The following is a 26508-nucleotide window of genomic DNA, read 5'->3' as shown; positions in this document are numbered from 1 at the left end:
GACATCGGCAGTAAGTAGCCAAAAGCTGTAATTGGCCTTCTGAAATTTCAAACTTAAATTATTCACTGATTTACCCCAAAATGATGAAAGTGCAGCTTTGCACATAATAATTCATTCCACTGCCAAGAAAGGTCTGGATTCAAAAAAATGATATAATAATCCTGGATCGTTTAAGCAGGTTGACTAGCAAGGGGAAAATTTTCTAAAATAAGGTAAAGATTATGGACTACAATTAATTACTCTAATATCCTGAAAGTTATGGAATGAACTCTAGGTAATTCATAAGCACGTTTCATTAAATATTATTAAGCAGTTTACTTTTTTTTATTGCTTTGCCATCAGCCACAATAGTTTGATTAAGCAGTAATTCAACCTAAGTTGCTGCTACATAAATATACTTAACATTCATACATTTTAATGTGCATGATGTATTCCCTTTGTTTAATATATTTTCTTTCGTCTTTTTTCCAATTTAAATATATATATATATATATATATATATATACTTTTCAAATGGCATTTTAGCTGTTGGAAAAATTTTTTTCACTTGTGATGCACAGCAAGCCACACAGGCATCTGTATTTACAGTTTGAAGGCTGCTCTATCAAAGTGTGATTTATTCTCAAACATCCTTCCAACCATCATCATCCAGTGGTGATGAGACCATCCGCCTCAGTACGCCTGAGTACTGTCTGCTTGGCCCTGGAGTTCACTGTTAGCTACATCATTCCTTTCTGTGTATGAAATGTTTTGGCAAAGTTTCTCCATAGCCATAAGAAGGACGTGGAGAAGGACTTGCAAAAACCCTGCCATCTCTTCCCCCTTGTGAGTGCCTTGTGAGTGATTCAAAAATCAAGAGAGAGATCTGAGCCTTCACAAATATACATATATACACAACAAAACTGTTCCTGAACCCACACCTTCCTACCCCACTCTCCAAATCTCCGACAGCCTTTCCACGTCATGGGATCCGATCTGAACTCCACACTGAGATCTCACAGTCTCTGCCACAGGACTTCAAGCAGTAGAGAGGTTTGGATAAGGGCTATAAGCAGAATCACAGCCCAGAGTAGCCTGTGACTTGTCACAACTAGCTGTTGTAACAAATGATGCTTGACTTGGGTGTTTGCTGTTTTACATTTGCTTCTTCTGTGTTACCGTTTCTTCGGATTTCTTTGATTGCTGAATATTCTGAGGCTACTGAGCTATGGGGTCACCACAGGAAGATCGGGCTTACAATCCAGCAGTTCTTGACTCCAGTAAATATGCTCCCCTTCCATCTTCCCTTCTATAAAACCCAGTGTGACTGTGTGTTCTTGTGCGTGCTGTGCGTTAAGGGATAAATAAATAGAGAGGGGGAAAAAAGGGACCTCTGGATGTGTGCATGGCCCTGGTCATTCTGTCTTAAGGTCTTAGTTTCCTGGCACCTGCTTGCTACCTTTAAAGCTCATTTCAGTCCTTTTCTACACCTAAGTATTTAGGGAGGCTTCCAATGGGGTCTCCCCCGCCCTCTGAACCTTTGCACAAACCGTCCTCCCGAGGCTGGACCTCTCCTCCACTCCCTCTCTCTAGTTGCCTTCTCTCCGTCATCACGTCCAACCTGAAGACTCGTTCCTTGAAGGTCTCTCCCCAAAGTAAGTTAAATCCCCCCGTTATCCAAACTGTAGCATCAAGTCATTCTCCTTTTTAGCCCTTTGCACCCTTAGAAATGCTTATTTGTATGTACATGTTTCATATGTGCACTGCTGCTGTGTCTGTTTCCCTTACGGGGGTTCCCCAAGACGGCCACAGGCCTCCAGAGAGATGATCAAGAACAGTTGATAGGGCTTCCCTGGTGGCGCAGTGGTTGAGAGTCCGCCTGCCGATGCAGGGGACATGGGTTTGTGCCCCGGTCCGGGAGGATGCCACGTGCCACGGAGCGGCTGGGCCCGTGAGCCATGGCTGCTGAGCCTGCACGTCCGGAGCCTGTGCTCCGCAACGGGAGAGGCCACAACAGTGAGAGGTCCGTGTACCACAAAAAAAAAAAAAAAAAAAAAAAAAAAAAAGAACAGTTGCTGATCACAGCAGTGATCCAGCACCTCTGGAGCTCAGGGTGGTTTAATTCTCCTCCTAAACCACCGTTAGTGTTCTGTGAGCAGCCATAGGGGACAAAAGTGATAACTAGATAAACATCTCACGGAAGGATGAATGTGTGAATCCTTAGGAACTGTCACAATGTTTATTGATCTGTTACATACAGTGTACAGGAAAACTCTGCTATCCTACAAATGCAGATTCAAGAGGAACCTTCCTTCCCCCACCTCCGACTCAAGTGTCACCCGTAAGACCCCCTGCAAAGTGCTCCAGTCCCATCAGTCACTGAGTAAGTCAGCCATTTCTTCCCCTCCTTGTTTATTTTGCAACTTTTTTTTTTTTTTAATTTTTTTTGCGGTACGCGGGCCTCTCGCTGTTGTGGCCTCTCCCGTTGCGGAGCACAGGCTCCGGACGCGCAGGCTCAGCGACCATGGCTCACGGGCCCAGCCGCTCCGCGGCACGTGGGATCTTCCCGGACCAGGGCACGAACCCGTGTCCCCTGCATCGGCAGGAGGGCTCTCAACCACTGCGCCACCAGGGAAGCCCTATTTTGCAACTTTTAATCCCTCCCTTCTAGAATTACCACTGTTTGCAGGCAAAGCTGATGGCTTTTAAAGTCCGTTCTATGACTTCAAAATCTGGCTCTTAACAGGGTCTTTGAAAAAGGGCACGCAATCCAGCACTTGCAGGGTGTGAATTAATACATTTCTGGAAAGTGACCTGGTGATCTTAAAACGCTCATGCCCTTTGATGTAAAAGTCTTACAATGTCAGATTCTTCCTAAGGAATCATCAGCTATGTATACATATTTTATCTACAATAATATTAGTTGCAGTAATATTTATAACTAAAAATTGGAAGAAAGAAAAGCTCAACAATAGCAGGATAATAAGATCCAAATGCACATTTTGTGACTGTTTTGTTCACAGTCATCATTCAAGATAATTATGTAAAGGAAAAGCTTACAGTAGATTGTTGGGTTAGGAAATGCAGTTTCAAAATTGCACATACAGTTTGGAATTGACTATGTAAAATGATTCATTGTGGAATATTCTAAAGCACTAACTATCAGGTAGAGCATGTGTGGTCCTATCAGATCTTAGTATTTATCAGTAAAGTGCTGTATGAACTCAGTGTGTTCATGTGGGTCCCAGCATCTCACTGTTGAAGCCTCCTGCTGTCAGGAGGACGCCCTGCTCTAATCATGTGGGCCGACCGCAGGGGTGGGCTGGCAGACAGTGTCTGGCCTGGGGAGCCCGTGGAAGGTGCACCTTCCTTTATGTCCAATCCATCTTCTGTTTCTTCAACATTCTCAGCCCATGCCCATCTTCATGGTATTTCATCTCTGCTCAAATACTTCCTATACAGTTTCTCAGGTATGGAACAATATATTTTACAGTTTTAAACTTTTACACCTTTGATTAACTAACTGAAAACTGCAGATTCTTGGAAACCCTTTAGGTATTTGTATGTGTTTCCTGGGGCGGCTGTAACACACGACTACCAACTTAGTGGTTTTAAGAAATACAAATGTATTATCAATAGCTTACCGTGTGGAGGTCAGAAGTTTGAAATCAGTCTCATGGGGCTGTACTCTTAAAGCATGTTACAGGATCAGGCTGTATGCAGAGTCACACAATGTGGCCAAGTCCCTGTCGGACTGTGAGGTCTTTTAAGAGGAAGAATGTCCCTCATTCATTTCTGCATCACTCCACTCCCGCCCACATCCTGAGTCGGCCATGGTGCCCTAATAACCACTAAAGTGTGCATAACAGAAGTACGATACATGTATACTTGTGTATGTATACTATACATGGCTGATATTCATACACATGTTTTTAGATTAAAATCACAAACACTGTAAACCAGCCAACATCTATTAACTGCAAGAAACTTGGGAGACTCTGTCTGTGCTGACATTTCTCTTTTCTATTTAATGGTTTGTTTAGATCATTGCCCTTATTAGGGGACCTTAATTCATTAAGATGTACTTGTTTTTTCCGTTACAAATAGCCTTGGGACAAAATAGTAAACCGAAGCAATTCATCACCTTGCCAAGCTAAGAAAACATTACCTATGGTACAGTGAAGAAACACTAATTAGACCTAATTGAGAGAAATTATCACAGAGCCCAAATTATCAAGTATTTTTTTAAAAAATTGAATCTTACGGTTTTAAATACAGAGGGAATCTTCAGCTAAGTCCTGATAGTGTGCTGACAAGTGCCAGTCACACTGGGCTTGTTTAATAAATAAATAAGATTACAGTCTACTGAGCATAGTATTTGTTTGGGTTCAAATTAAGGCTGTTAAAATACGTGACATTCTTAGGGCTCCTGGCTTCTTGATTTTTGCTTGTGAAGATGAGCTGTTCTTCACTCCAGCCCTTGGTCCTTCACCAAGGAGATTCCTCACCACAGCCTCTAGCCAGGCTAGACCCACCTCTCCACTCCATCTGTTCATCCCATGGGTGGACGTCCTCCAGGTCTCAGTCCCCTGGCCCAGGCTGGGAAAAGAGGGCAAGGAAAGGGGAGCGAGAAGGGGAAATAAGTGCACGGAGGTCCCTCACCTCCTCTCTCCCTCTGCGCCTCGGTGAGGGCCCCCTCTCAGATGGAGCTCCAGTTCCACCCTGTGATGTAAATGACTCTATAAATGACTCTGATTGTTTACTCAACTCCTTAACATATCCATGCATATTTCAAAGTCAAAAACACGTTTTAAGTTGCCCAACATCATATAAAACTATCCTGGGAAGAACATGCATCACATTTATCCTTTCTGGTCTCTTCTTCCTGTGACAGCCCCACGTGATCGTGGGTAGCTCAGTTCCAGACATTCATCAGTACTGTATATTTTGACGTGTTCTCGTTTGAGTTTCAACGAGAAGAAATCTATTACAGATACATAGTACTAGTTATTCTTGTGTTTTCAGAAGAGTGATAATGAAAAATGGCCATAATTGGGAAGTCTGACTGAGTCTTTACAAAAGAAGGAAAACGTTGGGAGACTGAAGACGTGGGTCCCCCCGTAAAAGCCCTCATGTAAATCTTCTTTGTGAGGATGAGGCTGACCTGAGGGTTAGGGGCTGGCTCCTCTGCCAGCCACACCACTCCCACAAGTGTTGTGACTCTTCCCAAAAGGGGGATACTCTGTGCCAAAGTCAAGATCGCGGAGACTTTCCACATATTCCTTACCTGCAGCATGCCTGTCAAAACAGGAAGACCCTTGCCAAGAACTTCCAAAGAAAGGTCACATCTCTGTAGTCAAAGAGATCACATTTTCCCACCCATGCCTCCCAGACCCAGTAGGAACAATGCATCAGACCTAGCAATCCCCTCATATTGAATATAGTACAACATTTTTCAAAATGGCAAAGATTTAGGATGATGGGGACCACTAAAGGATTCAATTTGTACAAGAAATCTTCTGAACCCGTACTAGACACCAGGATGGATAAAACCTGCACCTCAAGGAACTTAGAGGGTGGTGTGTATGGTAGGTACCATGTCTACATCTGACCCACATAGTAGAGTCATGAACAAAGGAGGGAAAGAAAGGTGACCAATTCCACTGGTACAGTTCAGAGAAGGATCAATGGAGATTATGGCCCGGGGACTGATTTTTCTTTCTCCTTCTCACTATGAGACTCTAAGGGCGAGACTCTTAGAAGACAGTCATGTAAGAGGAAGACACCGAGGCTGATCAGGAAGTCTGGCTTGGGAACAACTGTAAGCAAAGCCCTGGAGGGAAAAGGGAAAGGCCATGTCCAGTAACCATAAAACTCAAGCAGAACCCCAGTGTCCTTCAACAGTGAAAGGACAAACACACTCTGACCTTTCTATGTGGTGGATAATACACAGGGACAAGCTCATGACACACTCAGCAACATGGTTGACTCCCAAAGAAACCATGCTGGTGGAAGCCAGTGTCAAAAGATGACATACTGTGAATCTATGTATGTAACATTCTCAAGAACAAAGACGTCCTCAAAGACAAAAGAGCAAAAGGCAAAAAGACAAAACTATAGGGACTGACTGATCACAGATCAGTGGTTGCCGGGGAATGCGATGGGGGGAGAGTCTGACTACAAAATGTCGGCACGAGGGAACTGGCTTGGGGATGGAATTGTAATTACACAAATCTCTACATGCGTTAAAACTCAAAGAACTGCACACACACCGGAAAACCAATTTTACGGTATATAATTTTTAAAAAAATATAAATTTAAATTCCCCCCAAGGGCTTCCCTGGTGACGCAGTGGTTGAGAGTCCGCCTGCCGATGCAGGGGACACGGGTTCATGCCCCAGTCCAGGAAGATCCCACATGCCGCAGAGTGGCTGGGCCCGTGAGCCACGGCCGCTGAGCCTGCGTGTCCAGAGCCTGTGCTCCGCAACGGGAGAGGCCACAGCAGTGAGAGGCCCACGTACCGCAAAAAAAAAAAATTCCCCCCAAAATGCAAGGGGTAAGGATAATAGAGTGAGTATAAGGATAGATGATTTAGGCCAAATTACGATGGGCCTTGGATGGCAATAACCTGGGGACAGCGCGAGTACACAAGCCCCGCAGGCCTCCCCTCACCTGCTCTCACAGGAATCTCCACTGCACACAGCAAGGAAATTGGACTTGGAACAAATTAACCTGCCAAAGAAGATCCCGTTATTATGCGTCAGAACCAGAGTTCTTACCCATGTCTGTGTCTCTCTGAAGCCTGTGATCTTTGCAGTTAAACACCTAAAACCAGAAGAATAATGTCTCATTACATCACTGGCAGAACAGACCATGTAGAGATAGCTTGAGGTTTGTTGTTTGCTGTTTTTGAGTTGTTTGGTTTTTATGGTCACCCTTGAATAAAAGTCAAATCTTAAAATAAAAGCTATTGCTATCTGTTTAAAAACATGTATTTAGAAGAACGTTTCAAAAACCAGCTGACAGCCAAATTATTACAAACAAAGTTCAATGCAGAAGAATTTCAGTACAACCAGAAAATTAAGACAGTGTTTTCCTATTGGAGCAAGTAGGGAATCAGAGCTACTCCAGCTGACAGTGCAGAAAGAGGTGATGGAAAGTCCTATAGAAAATTCCAGTTTGCACCAAATTTATATGACAATTACCGGTTACAGGTGAGTCAGAAAAATAGACATTTTCTTGATGATATAGAAATGATCTTAATGTCCAAGACACTAAGGTTCAAAATTTCATAAAACTCTTTTAATCATTCTCTGGAGGGAAAAAATCAGTAGAGACTATGCTGAAACAAAAATGGCTCTTCGACTTCAGTTAAAATAATTACACAAAAAGTCAAATTTAGCTGCCGACCTCTTCTGAAATAAGAAACATGAAAATCTGCAGATGAAAGGCGCTAAAAGAACAGCTTGCTCTCTTCCCCACAGCAGTTAAATCTTTTTGCTCATCGCTGTACAAGCCTGTGTTTTCAGATCCAGGCATATATCTTGCTGAGGCTTAATTCAAAACAGCGTACGGCAGGTGGATCTGGGAACCCCCTAGAGAAAGTCATGGCCCCTGACAGTGGGCTGAGCCGCCCCCTTCAAAGCCTCCAGCTCTGAGTATTCCAACAAGCATTTCTCGTGTCAAGGGGGACAATTTACTGAACTTTTGAATATTCTTTTCATTCCCTGAAATCTACTACACTCTCTCTGAATCCTTTTTTTTTTCTCTCTCTCTCTCTTCTTTAGCTTTAAGATTTTCAACCTTGGCTCATAAAAGAGTGCTTTAGTGCCATTCCATAATGAATCTGCTTTCCTCTCCATGCATTGCTCCATAAATAAGAACATAATGTGTGTATGTTTATATATGACACTCCATGAGAGGTACTAGAACTTAAATACTCCACCTTGGTCTTTCTTAGTAATGACAGAGTCCTTTCTTGGGTAGAACTGTCCACTTTCATGGCCTTCTTATCTACCTATCCTAGCTCACTAACATCGTACCTTTTCCTTGTATTGAGATTTTTTTAACAGCTTTATTGAGGACTAACTTACAAACTAGAAAATTCACTCATGATAAGTGTACTGCACTGGGCTTTTATTCCATTTCTGTTGCTGCCATAACAAATTGCCTTTCAATTTAGCAGCTTTAAACAACACAAATGTATCATCAGACATTTTGCTAGCTCAAAGTCTGGTTGGAGCAGCTGTCTCCTCTGTCTGGGGTCTCACAGGACCAAAATCAAGGTGTCTGCAGGGCTGCATCCTTCCCTGCAGGCTCTGAGCAAAAGTCTACTTACACGCTTGTGCAGGTTGTTGGCTGCATTCAGTTCCTTGTGGTTGTAGGACTGAGGGCCTCAGGTTCTTGCTGGCTGACAGTCAGTCACCTGGCTTCCTTCTTGAAGGCCGGCTGCATTCCTCCTCATGCTCTTCACGTGGCACCCCACCCCAGCAATGGTGGGTCCAGTTCCTCGCATACTTTGAATCTTTCCAGCTTCCCTTCTGCTGCATCTCTCTGATTCCAGTCAGAGAAAGTTCTCTGCTTTTATGGGCTCATGTCATTAGAACAGGCCCTTCTGGATAACGCAGGGTAACCTCCCTATTTTAAGGTCCATACTTTAATGACTCTGCCGAGTCCCTTCCACTATGTAATGTTACATGTTCACAGCTGGCAGGAACAGCTTTAGGGTACTATTTAGCCCACTGCACTGTCATTTCATCCAGCCCCTCAAAGATCTGATGAATGGATAAGCTTTCAGTTTTCATGAACCGAACATGCATGTGGAGACTGACCCAGTTCCAGAGTTTTCATAAGAATCTTTGGCATTTGACTCAACGCTTGTTGAGATCTTGAGGGTAAACAGATAAGAATCTGCATTTTCAGTTTCCTCCTACACCAAGCATGTTCCAATGCATTTGCCCATTAAATCCTAGGGCCCCTGTTGGTGGGCATCATTGTCCCCATTTTAGAGACAAAGTAGACGAGCGTCAGGGAGGTCAAGTAATTTGCTGCAGGTCACAGTGCTGGTGGAGGAGCCAGGATGTGAACTGGATCTTCTCTGAGACCCAGATTCTGTCCAGAGGAGGTGAAAGATGGGCACAATGTTGTCATCATTTCCTAAGTGTCTTAGCTTTACTACTTAGCAAGACTGTCTCATGAGACATGAATTCCTTCATTCATTCAGGAAATATTTACTGGGTTTGTGGCATATATATATATACATACATATACACATATATATATATATGTAAATACACATATACATACAGTGGAATATTACTCAGCCATAAAAAAGAACGAAATAATGCCATGTGCAGCAACATGGATGGACCTGGAAATGATCATACTAAGTGAAGTAAGTCAGACAGAGAAAGACAAATATCATATGATATTACCTATATGTGGAATCTAAAAAAATGATATAAATAAACTTATTTACAAAACAGAAACAGACTCACAGACATAGAAAACAAACTTATAGTTACCAAAGGGAAAAGGGTGAGGAGGGATAAATTGGGAGATTGGAATTAACATATACACACTAATATATATAAAATAGATAACCAACAAGGACCTACTGTATAGCACAGGGAACTCTACTCAATATTTTATAATAACCTATAAGGGAAAAGAATAAGAGTATATATATATATACGCACATATATATATAACTGAATATATATACATATATATATAACTGAATTACTTTGCTGTATACCTGAAACACTGTAAATCAATTATAATTCAATAAAAAAGAGGAAATGTTAAAAAAATAAAATAAAATAGAAAAGAAAATATTTACTGGGTTCCTACTACTGTCAGCTACATTTCCAGGGACCTGGATTTTCATCAGTGAAAAACAAATATCCTTGGCTTCATGGAACTCACATTCTAGTAGCCTAACAAATAAGTAAGTGATATAAAGTCCTTAAAAATGTTAGACACCAGGGAAAAAAAATGAAGCAGAATGAGGGGGAAGAGCCAGGCTGGGGCTGGTGGAGGGAGCAGGGCTTAGATTTCTAGCTAAAATAGTCAGAGGCAGCCTCACAACGGAGGTGACATTTGAACAAAGACTTGCAGGACACGAGGCCTAGACACACATACGAAACGTCCAGAGAAACAAAACGCATCGATGTGTAGAAACCAGAACGTGTCCATTTCAATCTCATTCCTTCCCGGAGCTTAAAGGGAAGCGTGACCCGGGGTGGAGAGGGGAGTGGCCTCCTGACAAGGACAAACACCGGCTGAGCACGTACAATGTGCCGCTGTATCATTTATCCGCCCCTTAAGGACCCTGTGAAAGGAGCGCTGGTCACGGTTCCTGTTTTTACAGATGAGCATAGAGGGTTTCAGGTGCCTAACAGCCTCCTGAGGTCACCGGGGCACCCACAGCCCACAGTCATGTCTCCGGGTCCTGGCACCCCACCTCCTTTTAGGAGGGGAAGTTTAGAGGACAGCAGAGTCCTCAGATGTTGTAACAAAGCCCATTTTCTCCATTCCTGCAGAAAAACTCCAAACAGGGAGACGTAAACCTACAGGGTCAATTCCAAACACACTCATAAAGCAGAAGCAACTTGCAAAGAGCTGACTTTTCAAAGTGTGTTTTTTTGGAGGAAGAAAGGCCCATGTGCAGGAGGGAATCCCTTCAAGTTGCCATAGGAATCGGGACAGCTAAGCACAGGCAGTGGATGACAAAGGCCACCATAGGTTTACAAAACCCAAGTCCCCGGCATCTCCAGCAGCAGGGTGATGACCTCAGGCCTGGCCAGGGCAGTTTTTGTTTCCTCTGCTTTGGGAAATATCCCCTAACTGACTTGTCAAAGCAGTGCAGACCCCACTAGACAGGTCAGAGCTAATAAACAGTTCATGAATTCTCCTTAGCTATTCACTCACCTGAGAGCTTCAAAATTGCAATAGTCTTTTTTGGAAAGGAAAAGAAGGAGGAAGGCAGAGAAAAATGTATCAATACAACGGAATGAAAGAGGAAAAGAGAAGAACAAAAGATCAAAGGATTCAATTTCCATTACAGTTTTCCCTTTGCAACTTCACTTTGCCCAAAGCCAAGAAAGAAAATGCCTGTTTCTTACCTCAGATCTGTTGAGATTATAGTGTTTATTTCTCTGAATGCCAAGTCTCATATCTTTTTTTTAGTATTACTTTTTATCAAAGATCCAGTGAGGGCAGCTCCCTAGACTTGGTTTCTGCATTTATAAACAACAGCTCAGGAATCCAGCCACTTTCTGTTTGCCCGAATCCATCGGTTTTCATTCAAAAACCAGAACTTTTCTGGGATAAAACTTGAAAGAGCATAACCTGCTCAGCTTCAGTTAACTCTATCATGATACCTTGTGAGCCACAACAGAAACCTCAAAGTTATGTTTAGACACTTTTCTTTGATTTTGGAACAAGCTCCCTGAGAAAGATTATGGCTCTCAGCTCACACATTCACCACAGCACTTTGCCAGCCTTTCAAATGTTGCAAATTCAAGTTCTAAGTTGAAGAGCAAATCAGTTTGCAGGGATGAGATTTTGAGTTCATTTATACTGACCATGCTCAAAATTTGGGGGCAGCAGAACCAGTCCGGGGGCCCAGTTCAGCATCTTCAAGGTCAGAGGTCAATAGCACAAGGAGAAAATTCTGCACCAGACCTGTGAGTAAAGAGACATTTTGCACTTCTCATGGATCTCTTTTCTTGTAATCATATTTAGTGACATAGAACATCAATACATAAAAGTGCACAGATCATCAGTGTACAGACTGATGAATTAGGATGGAGTAAGTACCCCTGGGTACACGGCACCCAAGTCAAGGACTAGCTATGTATCTTTTGTATCAACAATTTTTTGTGTGAGCTGAGAAGTTCCCGATTTAGATGTTATTTAAAACATGTTCCTATCCAAGGCCGATACGCAAGAAAACACAAGGTCCCTGGGGGGGGAGAACCACAAGAAAGTAGCAAGTGTGCCAGACGTCCGAGCTGGGGTTGAGATGTGTCCTCCATGTGGGGAAAGCAGTGGCCCCTCAGTCCACACCTGAGAGGCAGCCTCCCAACCTCCCCAGCCCGGAGAGTCAGAGACCTGGGGGTACTTGGAAGCATGCAACACCTAGGCCTGTTACGTTGCCATGGGCCCCCTGAACGTAACACACAAAAACCGGGCAGCAATTCTCACCAGCTAAGAGAGAAAATGTGCTTTCAGCACCACAAACGCTACAGAAATCCAGCTTCACATACTGGTGACAACTTGGAGAGATGAAACGGAGACTGCATTATAGAAGCAGTCTGCTCCTAAGTTGGAACTAATTAAAATCTTGATAGGCAATTTGAGACTCTGGAGTAAAAAAATTTTTTTAATCTATAAAAAAGTTAAGTTCAGGTCAAAAATCAAAAGTACCCCAAGGGCTTCCCTGGTGGCGCAGTGGTTAAGAACCCACCTGCCAATGCAAGGGACACGGGTTCAAGCCCTGGTCCAGGAAGATCCCACATGCCACGGAGTAACTAAGCCTGTGTGCCACAACTACTGAGCCTGCACTCTACAGCCCGTGAGCCACAACTACTGAAGCCCGCGCGCCTAGAGCCCGTGCTCCGCAACAAGAGAAGCCCCCGCAATGAGAAGCCCGTGCATCACACCAAAGAGTGGCCCCCGCTCACTGCAACCAGAGAAAGCCTGTGAGCAGCAACAAAGACCCAACGCAGCCATAATTCATTAATCTTTTTTAAAAGTACCTCAAAATATCATGTGATTACTTTAAAATAAGCAAATCTGATTTGTCACAAATCCAGCACAGATTTACCAAGAGGTTCTTTATGACATGACTAATTAATATCATAGGCATTTTTTGGAAATGCTATTTTCTACACACAAAGTACAGGAACTATTTTACATATTTTACTTTTAACTAATTTCTGTAATGAGTTAACTTACTAACTCCTAGAAGGAAAATAAAAACAAGTGACTCACAAAACAAGGAAAAATACAAGGTAACTTTAAAGTGTCCAGAAATGCCCTGGGGGGGGGGGGTATTAAAAAGCTATCCTAGTTTTCTTGCCAATGTGGTTTTCCAGGGTAGAACTCTATAGAGAAGGTAACCCATCGGTGTTCTTAACACATGACACAATTATTTTTTTCCAAATGTTGATAAGGAAGGATACAGAACAGATGCCACAAACAGCTGCGTGTAGGTTCCCGTCGGAGGAAAGACGGAGGAAGGACAAGTATGGAGGAAAACCAGAAGCCAGCAATAGGGGATGGACAGGAACAGCTCTGGGTGTTTTTGCAGGAAGACATCCCCCGGGTTGCAGGCAGGGCTGCGTGGACCTGACCAGACACCTCCTGATCTCTGAAAACCCCGTGTGACCCGAGCATGACACCCCTCTACCTGTGATGGTTTAGGGGCCAGAACCAGGCCGCCCTATGTCGAAGCCCGCCGTCACCATGGATCTCTGTGTGGCCTCGGACAAGGCGCTTAACCTCTCTGGGCTTAACAGCCTCCTCCTGTGTAAACAGCTGTAATGAAAGCGCCAGCTCCTAGTGCTGCCATGAGGATTGAATGAGCTGATCTGCGTCCACAAGCGAGGCCGGCCCTCGGCAAGCGCTCACCGCTAAGGGCTTCTGTCAGGATCGCGCTCGCATCCGTCACCTGGGCTGCGAATAAATTTCAAACCCTGTCACTCCTCTTGAGCTGCTGAGTTTGGGGAAGAGGGGACTATGCCTAAGCTGATAAACACCAGCTTGGAGCGAGAGGCATGAAATGAAGTGGGAGGAAACCAGAGCATGGTCAGGGTTTTAAAGTCACAGGCAGGTGGGGAGCAGGGTCCCCAGCGAGTACAAGGAGTGGGCAGGCCTGCACCAGGGACACCTCTGCGGTGGCACCAGGGCCCCGGCCGTCTGAGTGTGGCCTCTGTGCTCCCACAGAGCTGAGCCGTCAGGGTCCCGTTCTGGGATCTGGACACAGATGTGGGGAGGATGAGCGGCCCCCTCGTGGGGCCCCTGGGAGGGCTCACCTGGGCCAGGACCCAGAGGACACAGGACACGCCCCCCGGTGAGCCCTGCGGGTCACTGCTGCCTCTGGAAACTCAGCAGTTTCCTTGCCATGAGTGAGGCCGACATTCAGTTCAGAAAACGAGGCCCAAGAGCAGGCAGGAGCCTAACGCCTCACCCCAAATCTGCTGTTCTCTGTTCAACCCCGTCTCGGGATGAGGATGACAGCTGACCGCTCTCCAAAGCCAAAACTCGGGGACCATTTTAAGGCTCCTCCACCATCTGGTCCCAACGCGGCCCCCCAGATGGCAGCGCTGGGTGTCTGACGCAGCAGGTTTGAGCCAGGATGGGAGAAGATGCTGGAAGAGATCAGGATCCGAAGGGAACCACCATTGCCCGGCAGTGCCCAGACCAGTGGGAAACTCCAGGACTGGAAGGTGTGAGAACAGCGTTCGGGGAAGCGGGCAGCCACCCTGCACCTACGGCACCGGGCGGAACTGAGGCCACCGCCGGGGCGGACGGTGGTGAAATTCCCGTGAAATTCTCACGGAGGGAGAGAAGAACGCTTCCCTGCTGAGGAACCAGGCGCGCCAGGAGTGCGGACATCTCAGGACAGGGAATTAATTCAACTACGGAAACAGAAAATAGTCATCTGACCTTCAGCTCCTACCTGAGACTGTGGCCGAGATCAGAGGTTACAGTCCAAGGAAACAAGACGCCGAGGTTGGCTACAGAGGACAGACCCTTGTCCCTCTAAGCTTTCAGGCCACGTAAGCGCCCACGTCTTTGGAGGCAATTCCCTCTTCTTGGGAAGCATTGGCACAGCCTGTTCCATGAGCTCCAGGAAGAAAACAAGCTAAGGAGAGTACTGAGCATCAGGTGTACATACTGGGCAGATGTAAATAATAAAGTAAGGGCATATCGATTATTCTCAAAGCCTGACACAAATACAATTAGCCGTGTCCTCCTCTGGCTGTTTCCTGTGTTTCCCCCAGACATGTTTTACTGTCGTGCCAGCCAGTGAAATGTTATCAGGTTGAGGAAGGGCAGTGAGTGCCCCCTGGCAGGGAAGAAATAATGAAGATGACGAACTTTCCCATTTCAAGACTTCCATGTCATGGCGTTTTTTATATATAATCGATGTTTAATCTGAAGTGGAAAATCTTTCTCCCCTGCTGCTGTGCACGGCTGAGTGAGCAAGTGCTTGTTACAGGGACAACACACCAGCCTCCCAGCCCTGAAGGCATCGCTCCTGGACTGGGTGGAGGACGAGGGCACGGAGCCGAAGCCCCCCCCTCGCCCCCAGGAGGGACACAGACCTGACTGGTGAGACGGTTTGCACTGTAGCAGTTACATGCGTTGCCAAACATGTACATTAAAGGCAGAGTTCTCGAACAATCGAAACGCCACTTCTCCCACTTCTTGCAGAGCTCTGCTGGCAGGAGGGGATATGGAAATGTGAGTGGAGGGTTTATGCCCCCTGAATCCCTTAAGTTAATGACTCCAGAGCCATCCATCCGGCTCCCGCTATCATCTCTGTGACAAGGTAAGAAGTCTTCCCAGAATGATGAAGACTTTGGAATCAAAAACAAAAGGTGATTTTTATAAAAATGTGCAGACAGCTTTCCAAGATAACTTTTAGCCCCTGCATAGCGAAGCTGAAAAAAGGATGTGAGTTGAATTTAGCAAGGAAGAGTCACAGGTTCAAGAAAGAAAGACCGGCTGGTGTTACACCTAAGTCCTGGCGTGAAGGAAAGATGCTCTTCACGAGGTGAGCTGCTCAGGAGGAGACTGCCCAGCTCTGGCCCTGGGCGTGTCCCCTCCCACGGGAATGGGACCCCCTCCTAAGGTGGCCTCACCCAGTCCAGAACGCTCCCCGGTTTTCAGAGGAACAAAGCTCCTGAGAACTTCTTCCAATCTTTCTTGCTTCTCTCTTCACAGCTTTACATCTCCTTTTCCTATGTCCTCACCTCTTTCACACGCATCCAAAAATATTTAAAATTTTTAAAATTTCTAAGTAGATGAGAGACAGAATGGGAGGTGGTGGCCACGTGAACAAAGGGGATTTTTTTAATCTGTAACATCCTAGGACAAAGGTGTATTTAGAGAGTTGACCTCTCATATTCCCAAAAAGGATCGCAAGATTTAATGGTTCCTCATTGCCTATAGTGGTGGATTTTTTAAAAAATTTTTTGACCCATTTGAAGTACTTACTCAACAAATACCTATAGTTTGTGCCAGGTGTTATTCTAATGTCCCAGGAAATAGTAATAAACAAAACAAACAAAGAAAAGGAACAAAGGGCCCTCGTCTCAGGGGGCTTATAATCCTGGTGAAGGCAGACAGGCAGGGAACATATAAAAGTTTGGAGATCAGGATCAGAGAGAAAAAACAGGCCGGGACTGGGGCAGGTTTCCCGAGGTTTGGCACAAAAGTCTCCAGCCCAGGAAACCCCTCAGTCCTGGGCAGACCCGGAGGTGCATCACCCAGAAGTGTCAAGAATGCCCTCCTGAGGAGATGAGGACTGGGCCAGGCCTGAAAGAGGTGAGGGTGGGCAGGTGAGGGTGGGCAGGTGAGAGTGGGCAGGTGTAGACGGGGCAGGTGTGGGCAGAACCAGTCAGAAGGGAGAGGCCGAGGCCTTGAGGTGGGAGAGTGGGGACTAGGGTGGGTGACACTGGGGACAGGGGTGTGGGTGAGCGAGGGAAGGAGACAGGATTGGGGGGAGAGGAGGAGGAGTGGACTCAGGACCAGACTGCCCAGCCTCAGGTTCTGACTGCCGTTCACTGGCCCTATGACCTTGGGAAATTTATTAACATCTCTGGGCCTCGGTTTCTCCATCTGCAAAATGAAGATAATTACCCACTTCACTGGGTTGTTGTGACAATTAAAGAAGTTAGTACTTGTGAAGTGTCTGGTGTGTAGTAAATGCTATTCCTGCATCTATCAAGGACTTATTTTATAAACACATAGTTAGTACTTTATTAGCTAACTTTGCCTGATGTTAGGAAACAATAAACCTCTTGTCTCAACCAATTCTAGGTCTCATGTGATATTGTGTCTAATAGAATGTCTATAGAGTTTCATTTTGGTATAAATATATCAATATTACACACTCATAAAAAGAACTTGAACACTGACTAGCCTGTAGAGTTTCATTTTGGTATAAAGATATCAATATTACACACTTATAAAAAGAATGTGAACACTAACTAGCACTGGAACCTTTTCTACAAAGGAGTAACAATGAGAATGCTTTCAGGTTTCTTCAGCCATCCTTAATTCTAGAAAATATGAAGTAATGCCTCCAAAGTTTTAAGGAAAACTTATTTTGAACCTGGAAATCCAAACCAAATCCAACTGTCAGCAAGATTATAAAGACAAACAAAAAGGTAATTTCAGGCACACAAGAAATAAGGACATGATACTAGTAAATTTCATCTAGAATATATTCCATTAAAATAAAAAGGTAATCTGAGAAAGAAGAAACTTGAGGAATCCAGGAAACAGGGGTGTACACAGACACATATCAGAATGATGACTAAGTTGGAGGGAAAGAAGGTGATTGGTCCAAACCAGGACTGAAGCAAATTTGAGAAAAATATTTTCAGAGAGAATATGTAGGTTCCCTTGAGAAGATAGACAACACAATCAAGATGTGAAAGATACTATTGTTTGTTAAGAATGCTAGGTGTCTTCTGTTAAGAAGAATTTGAAAAATGCAATTAGAAAATCAAGAAAACAAAACACTTTGCAAAAAAGCATTGTCTAAACATGGAGAAATCTAAAAGGTGGAATGATACCAAATAATTGAAGAATATGGAAAGTAGAAATAATTTTACCTTACTCTTGCAATTTCACATTTGAGCAGAATTTAATGATATGAAACTACATTCATTTATCTTAGGACTAAATCATAAAACTTGGTTCTAGAGTGCATATTATTTTATAATTATAATATTCTAAAAGTTATTATTTTTTAAATTTTGTGATCTACAAAAAGTAAAAATATGAAAGATTTAATTTTAGTTATCAAACATAATATAAATAAGAAACTTTGATAATGCAAATGTAATATAAACATGACAGAGCTAGAAGGAAAGTTGGTGAAATGGAGGGAGTGAAGGAGGGATATTTCATCATTTTATGTTGAGGGTGCAAAGAGATTGTCCATAAAGTATGTGGATTACCTTTGAGAAAATTCAACACCTTAACACTAGAAATCTTACCAATTAGGAATAGGATAAAACTTCCTTACATAAATAAATATTTTATAGCAACACCTACAATAATCATCACACTTAAAAGAGAAACTTTAGACACACATATCTCTGAATATCCTTTAAGATCAAATCTTATCTTACCATTACCATTAAGGTTTAAAATCAACGGGCCTTACCAACACTGTAAGGAAAGAAAAAGAAATGAGAAGGGAAAAGAGAGGAACAGAAGAGGTAAAACTGTCATTTCTTGGAACAGAATGAAATTAAACTACTAGAAACAAGAGGTCAGCAAGTTGCCAAATAAAATATCACCTTGTAAAACTCAACAGCATCATTCTATAAGGGTAATAACCAAGTAGAAAACATAATTTAAAATAAAATCCTAGAGACAATAGCCATAAAACTATAAAACACCTAGGAATGAAATTTTTAAATGCCAAAGGCTTTATAGAGAAAAATTTTTAACTCTATTAAGTAACATAGAAGAACATCTATTACATGTTCTTAGATGGGATGTCATGATGTCAGTGTTCATCATTTTAATCTGTAAAATCACTGCAAGCACAACAAAAATTCCACCTGAAATTCATATGGCAAAATAGCTAATTCAGTTTTGAAAAGGAAAATGAAATAAGCGAGCTTTGTATTTCTAGATATTAAGACAGTCTCTAAAGCCAGGGTAATAAAAGTTAGGATAACAGCACAAAGCTAGTATGAGAACAGGGAACAGAATAGAGCAGTGGAACAGATTAGTTCAGAGACACATCCACACGCACACACCCATGTGTACCTACAAATACACATGTGTACATCTAATATATATATCATAAAGGGGGCAGTGCAAAGACAGACAAGGAAAGAGAGACTCCTCAGCAAATGGTGGTAGGAAAACATGGAGAAAGAACATCCAACCAGCACATATTCCATGACACAATGTAGAAGCCAGGTGAATGAGCATCTTGAGATTAAAAGTAAAATTATAACTTTGGTAGAAGACAATGCAGCAGGATATTACTGTGAGTTAGGGGAGGAGATGGACTAAAGGGAAGTCCTTAAGAAGGAATTCTTAAATGAATCTCCAAATGCACAACTCATAAGGCAAAAATAAATGCTTCCAAAAGAATAAATTTTAAGGAAAAATTTCTCATCTTTCATTATGGAGAGCCCATAGATACTAAAGTTGATAAATCAAGAATCAGTAGCACAAATGTATTTGAACTATAGTAATAACCACAAAAGAATTTAAAAGAAACACAGAATTACTGGAATTTGGTTGCTGTGGGATTCTGAAAATAGACGGAAAAATATTTCTTTTCCTTTCATGAATTTTGATGTTGTTTGAATACAATCCTGTACTTTCGTGTACTGATATCATGCATGTGTTATCTTTTTTTTTCACTTTTTTTTTCAACAAATTTATTTATTTTTGGCTGCGTTGGATGTTCGTTGCTGCACGTGGGCTTTCCCTAGTTGTGGCGAGTGGGGACTACTCTTCATTGTGGTGCGTGGGCTGATGCAGTGGCTTCTCTTGTTGCAGAGCAAAAGCTCTAGGCACGCGGGCTGATTCAGTAGTTACAGCACGTGGACTCTAGTTGCGGCTCGTGGGCTCTAGAGCACAGGCTCAGTAGTTGTGGAACGTGGGCTTCGTTGCTCCGCGGCATGTGGGATCCTCCCAGACCAGGGCTCGAAGCCGTGTTCCCTGCATTGGCAGGTGGATTCTTATCCACTGCGCCACCAGGGAAGTCCTACATGTGTTATCCTAACATGTTGCTTTTAACATGTTTTTAAACCATTGGTGCTGGACCTGGTGCCTCCCTTCCTGGTGATGGAAACTCTATCAGATAGTGGAGGAGGTTGTTATAAAAGGAATCAGATCTTGACTAGGAAGCTTTAACTTATTGTAATCACCTAGCAAGAGCACTGCAAAGCTTTCCTTTTATGCAAAATAGAAAGGTAAATATTCTCTTTATTAATCAAAACTAGTCAATGCTTGGAAGTGTATAGCTTAATAAGAGCTATGGGAGGAATTTCCTTTTGGTCAAACTGTGTCAGGAAAACCACACCAAAAATGCAACTTCACACACACATAAATGCGCTTATTAATTGTAGAGTTTATACCCTTTGTCTGCAGACACTTAAAAAAAAATTTAAAGTAGTCACATCAATTTCCATTTACAACTTTTATTCCAGGTTCTTAATATGTTAATTTCTGATGCTTTATCTCTCTCTCTCTTTTCTTATTTTTAACTCATCAGAATCATATGTGTTGTAACAAGTGATTTCATACTTTTTTTTAAATTTTAACCATTTCTTAAATTGAAGTGTAGTTAATTTACAATGTGTTAGTTTCAGGTGTACAACAAAGTGATTCAGCTATACATATAATATACATATATATATTCTTTTTCAGATTCTTTTCCATTATAGGTTATGACAAGTTACTGAATATAGTTCCCTTTTCTATACAGTAGGACCTTGTTGTTTATCTATTTTATATATAGTAGTGTGTATATGTTAATCCCAAACTCCTGATTTATCCCTCACCACCACCCCCAGTTTTATATTTGTTATAAGGGAAGGAAGGAAGAAAGAAAGGAAGGAAAGGAGGAGAGAGGGAGGGGGAGGGAGGTGGTAGAATAATTAGGATTCAGTTATGCTGTTCACAGCAGAAAACCCAAATACAATGGCTTAAACAAATAAGGATTTTTTTTCTTCTCATGTAAAATAAATCCTGAGCTGTCACTTCAGGCCTAGTAGGAAGCTGTGTGACTCCATCGTTTTCCCAGGCTGCATCTGTCTTTCTGCTCTGCTGTTTCCAGCACACTGGACCCAACCTCAATTTCACAAAGTGCTTACTAAGATCCAGACATCATATATTCTTTCCTGACATCAGCAAGTACCAAGTGGAGAAGGGATGCATAGGAAAAGGAGTCTTCCTTCCATTTGAATCACTTCCTTTGAGGAACTTTCCAGAAAATTCCCTGAACACTTCTACTTTCACCACCCTGCCCACATTCCCTATATTTCTATTAAAATTCTGTTTTCTGACAAAATAAATTTCTGTTACCATCTTGATATTTTGTCTTCTTACAGAGCGGTCTACCTGTGTGAACTAAAGTTGTGTGAGTGTTGATGTGAGTTTTTAAGTCTCTGCATAATTGGCTAATCACAGACTATTCTTTGGGATCCAAATACTTAAGTTGAGAATTAGCCCTAAATATTGTTAGGCCTACAGACTAAATATCCACTCATTGTGAATAAGTTATTTTATTTAATATTTCATTGATCTAAAAATAATTAATATCTAATGACCTACAACTGCGGTTCCCATTTCACCAGAGCTAATTCTCTCTTTTGTGACACGTTTGTCATGCACACCGTACTGTTCAGAGATTTTACTATCTCCCTAAAGACAGCATTCGTGGATTTCAGGCTGGACTGTCATTCAAATTTACAAGGTAGGCTTATCCAGCACCAACCACGCTTGGCTTTAGGAGAGTAGCTAGGCCTGCACAAGACAAAGCATTAGGAAGGTCTCCGACACTCAGGCAAGACGTCCAATCTCCAAACACAAATCCATACTGAACTTGAGAGATGAGCATTGACCACTGACATAAATGCAAATCCCATCAGCACAGGTAACTCTGGTGTAAACACCGGAGTTGTTTGTCAGTGTAAACACCTTGCTAGCTGTGTCACATCGGATGGGTAACTGACCGACTTCCATTGTTTAATGCAGCTGACAGCAAATCACAGATGACAAAATACACAATCCCAACAACCAAGAGAGTCATGTTTAGGAATCTCTCTGGTAGATATATTCCTTGAGTTGATACTGCAAAAAGGTTGATGGAGCATCAGATTTCTCTGAAGCATCCCTGGGGCTAGAGGAAGGATTACAGCCCAGTTCTGAAACCCCCTATTTTAAAAATAACTTGTATTTCAAAACATAAATTCTTACAGACAACTGTACCAGAAAATATAAAATAGATCCTGCTTTTATAGGAGGTGTATGATTTCATAGAATTGATTATCTAGCAGTGCATCCTTCATAATCAAGAAGGAGGCTTCTATTTAATAAAAACTTCCAAGACTATGTATTTCTTCCTGATTTTAGCTTTGACTGCATTCCCTAAGTGTTTATATGAAGTAATCTCCTCTTTAGATACTTTGGCTCTTTAGTTCTTATTATATCTTTGATGTAGGGGTTATTTAGAAAGACGTTACTAAATTTCCAAGAAATTAAGTTTTGTTATTATCATTGATTTTGTTTGTTTGGGAGGGTATTTTTCTTTTCTTTTTATTTTTAACATAGATTTACTGTTGATTTCTGTTCATATGGTGAGAAAATGTGATCTGCAAAATCTCAGCTTTTTGGAAATCATCAAAGCAATACTTGCCGACATTTTGTTTACATTATGGTACACACAGAAATGATAATATTTGCACAGCACACTGGATAAATGGATGAGACTGTCTGTGGGTAGGGGTGCTAACTGCCCAGGCCCTGCCCCATTTTCTGGATAACTAAGACGAGCTACATCTCAGCAGATCTGTGGGCCATTTGTGGAACATTTGTTGTTCAGCATTAAGGTTTCCTTGATGGTCCAGTATTTGCCTAAGAAATCAGGGATTATACCACTTATATTCTACTTAGATTACAACATTTTATATGTGATTGAGCCAAGTGTTGCTTTAATTTCCTGGCTTCTTGTTTAATTTTTGTTCTCTTAATCTGTCAAATTCTGAAAGAATTCTGATTACTCTTAATGTTGAAAATCTTTTCATGTTTTTGTCTTTCTAGATTTTTCTTCTATAAATTTTCTCTTTATATCCTTTGACCATTTTTCTTCAATTTTCTATTTTTCCTATTATGTACCTATCAATAGATGTGTATGAATTATTTACAGTTCTAAATATAGATCAGTTCTTTGACTGATACATCTTCTTCCAGTCTATCTCTTTTAAATATTATGTGTGTTGCTTTTTGTTATACAGGTTTTTAAAAATTTATACAGTCAAATGTATCAGTTTTTGCCTTTATAATTTGTACTGTGTGTCTCACTAAGGTATTTCCCTGTATTTTCTCTTGCTAATTTTAAAGATTTTTTAAAATAATTAAAATCTTGATCCACCATGTTTATTTTATGTATACTGTTCAAAGGGGCCACTTTTTTTCAATTTGCAAAACCACTTACTAAATGGTTCATTCTATTTCCAAAGATTCTAATACTTCCTGTATAAAATTCCAAGGTCCCATTAAGATAAACTTTTGGGGTAAAATTATATGTTTAATAGCTAGAAGCAATGTTTTGAAAAAATATCTGGGGCTTCCCTGGTGGCGCAGTGGTTAAGAGACTGCCTGCCGATGCAGGGGACACGGGTTTGTGCCCCGGTCCGGGAAGATCCCACATGCCACAGAGCGGCTGGACCCGCTGAGCCTGCGCGTCTGGAGCCTGTGCTCCGCAACGGGAGAGGACACAGCAGTGAGAGGCCCTCGTACCACAATAAATAAATAAATAAATAAAACAGGAAGGCTGGACTAGACTGTCCCAGCCCCTCTGGATCCACGTGCTAGGAGGCTTCGGAGTCTTTCCAAGAATGAACAGAAGGGGGAATTCCACCGGCTCTCCATCCAGGCCTTTGTTTTATTATCACAACATTGATAGGTTTGCAGAGAGCATTGAGACTCAGAGACTCACAACACGGAAATTTTTTCTGTCCTGTATGTGCTTGAAAACTATTTCATGAAATCACAAATCTGTCTCATGGAGGGCTGGCCAGGTGTGGCTCGGCTCAGCTGGACCATACCTCCCGGAGGCCCTCCCCTGCATGTCTCCTGTTAGGGTGGGCCCAGGCCCTCCTGCACAGGCTCTGAAGCAGGGAGCCCTGGTAGCTGGGGCTCCTTTCCTCTACCTGTGGGCTCACCTCATTGGCATGGGGCAGCAGACAGGACTTGCACTGCCCCACTTTCCCCTGGATCCCCCCCAGTTGCTCCCCGTCCTGGGCTGGGGGTGTGCTTAGCTCCACAATGGAGGGGGCCAATGTACCCTGCAGGACCAAACCACCAAGGCCAGGAACAGTGAGGACTGGCAGGTTGAGAGCATCCTTCTGGGTTACAGCCCCTGCACCCCCCACTTTACATCCATCCTCCCTTCCATCTGCCCACCCTGTGGCATCAAGACCTGGCACAGTCACCAAGGCAGCGGCTCACAGAGGCTGCTGAACCAGCTCCCCCAGTTGTCAAGGTCAAGTTCCTGTAACAAATCCCTTTATGTATATTTATACACCTCCTAGCAGTTCTGCTCCTGAAAACTGACGAACACACATCTTATTAAGTACTTTTAAATGGAATGTTATCATAACTGCTCCTTTTCAAAATAGTTTACAGATAATGGATTTGGCAGAAACCTTAAAAGGAGGTCATGAAGACAGACTCCCTTATTTTGAGGAAGAAGCTCGGGGGCAGGGCAGGGACCAGAGCACCGACTTCTGACCCAGACCTATGCTCTCTCCCACGGAAGGTCCAACATGATGCGGACCCACAGTGTCTAAGATTATTTAAAACCACTTTACCTTTTTAAAGGCATGTAAGCCCTTCTGAGACCATTAGTGGTTCACTAGCCCGCGATCCAGTCCTGAAGGGAGATTATGATGCAATGTAGTCTTTGAAGTTTGGACTGAAACATTCAGTGTCTCTCCCAAATACATCATTCAATTATTTATTCACTGAAGGAAGGTTTATTGAGCCTCTGTTTTGTACAGACACCGTTCTAAGTGCGGGGGATACAGAGATGAACGTGATGCATGAGGCCCCGACCTCATGGACCCTTGGGGAAGGAATAAGACACGTAGAAAAATATGTTTCACATAGGATCATTTCCATGATGAAAAATAAAAATGGTGAGGGCACAGAGGTCCTCCTAGGGGGAGTCTTTTAGATAGAAGGTGCGGGAAAGCCTATTTCAGTCGCTGACTTTTGAACATGGATCCAAACGAGGTGAAGGATGGAGGGCTGTGAGTTCCTAGAAGAAGATGGCTTCCCTTGGGTAGAAGCACAAATGCAAACCCCCAAGGGGCATCGTATGTGCAACGACCATTGATCACATGGCCAATGACAGCTTAGCTCTTCAATATGTGAGAACCTTGGATTTTATTTGGAATGTTACAGGAAATCATTGAAGAGTTTTGAACGGGATAAGGAGTCTAACTTAAGTTTAAAAAGCCCCTCTAGCTGCCATATGAACAGTCTCTGTAGGCAGACTAAGTAGAAGCAGGAAGAGCTATAGATGGTGCTTTGGGCTCTGGTTTTAGTTGTGAAGAAGACATATAACTGGATCCAGAACATACCTTGAAGATTCAGCAGAAGAACTTAAAGACGGGCTGCATGTGAAACGTGATAGAAAGAGAACATCAGGCTCTGACCTGAGGACTGACGGCCTGGCAGTGTCGTTACTCGGGTGGAGAACAGGTTCGGGTGTTGCGGAAAATCCCGAGCTCTATTTCTGAACCCTAAAGATCGTGACGCCTTTCAGACACCAAGCGGAGATGTCACATCAGCGGTAGGTTGTATTCATGGATTCCCATTCTCAGTATCCCTGGGATGTGAACAGATTGAAGTCTTAGTGTCTGCATTTTACGGACACATTGACCTGAGCTCATGAAATAATGCTTACGGTGGAATGTATGTCCTAAGAAGGATATCAGATAGGTCTTGAATATACCTACTTATCTTATACCCGTTTAGGAAAAAAATTGTTAGCCCATCAGTGTTTTGTTGTTTATTCTCTCCTTATCAACGTGAGGTACACATTTTAAAAAATTAGTGAAATCATGAGGATAAATGAATCTTCTCCTGACAAATGAATCCCAGTGTCTCCCCCTCTTCTCCATGTGTCCACATCTTACTGGTCCTTAGGAAACAAACTCAAGTTTTATATCAGATATTAAATCCCACCTCCCCCAGAAAGATCTTTTCTATGTAACCCAGCCTGCCGTGGTCTCTGCTCACATCTTCCCTGGTACCTAAAATCAACGCTATAGCATCAGCACATCATTCTCAGATGTGCCATCCTTGCTTCTTCTGCTTGTTTATAACTTGAGGGCAAGTGCCATGTGTCTGCTTCTCTCACATCATCCACTGTGGCAAATACCAAGGAGGGGTTCACGAAATCGATTTCTCTCTTCAGGATGTGAAGACTTCCTTTCTCCGGGGCTCACTCATCGTCATGGGCCACTGTCAGCTTCCTTGTACTGAGTGCCCTGCCCAGTGCTTTGTCCCAGGCACTTA

The sequence above is a fragment of the Mesoplodon mirus genome, assembly GCF_964341445.2.
Source record: "Mesoplodon mirus genome assembly, chromosome: 14".
In the NCBI taxonomy this organism is placed as follows: Eukaryota; Metazoa; Chordata; class Mammalia; order Artiodactyla; family Ziphiidae; genus Mesoplodon; species Mesoplodon mirus.
Note: the sequence above shows the minus strand (reverse complement) of the source record.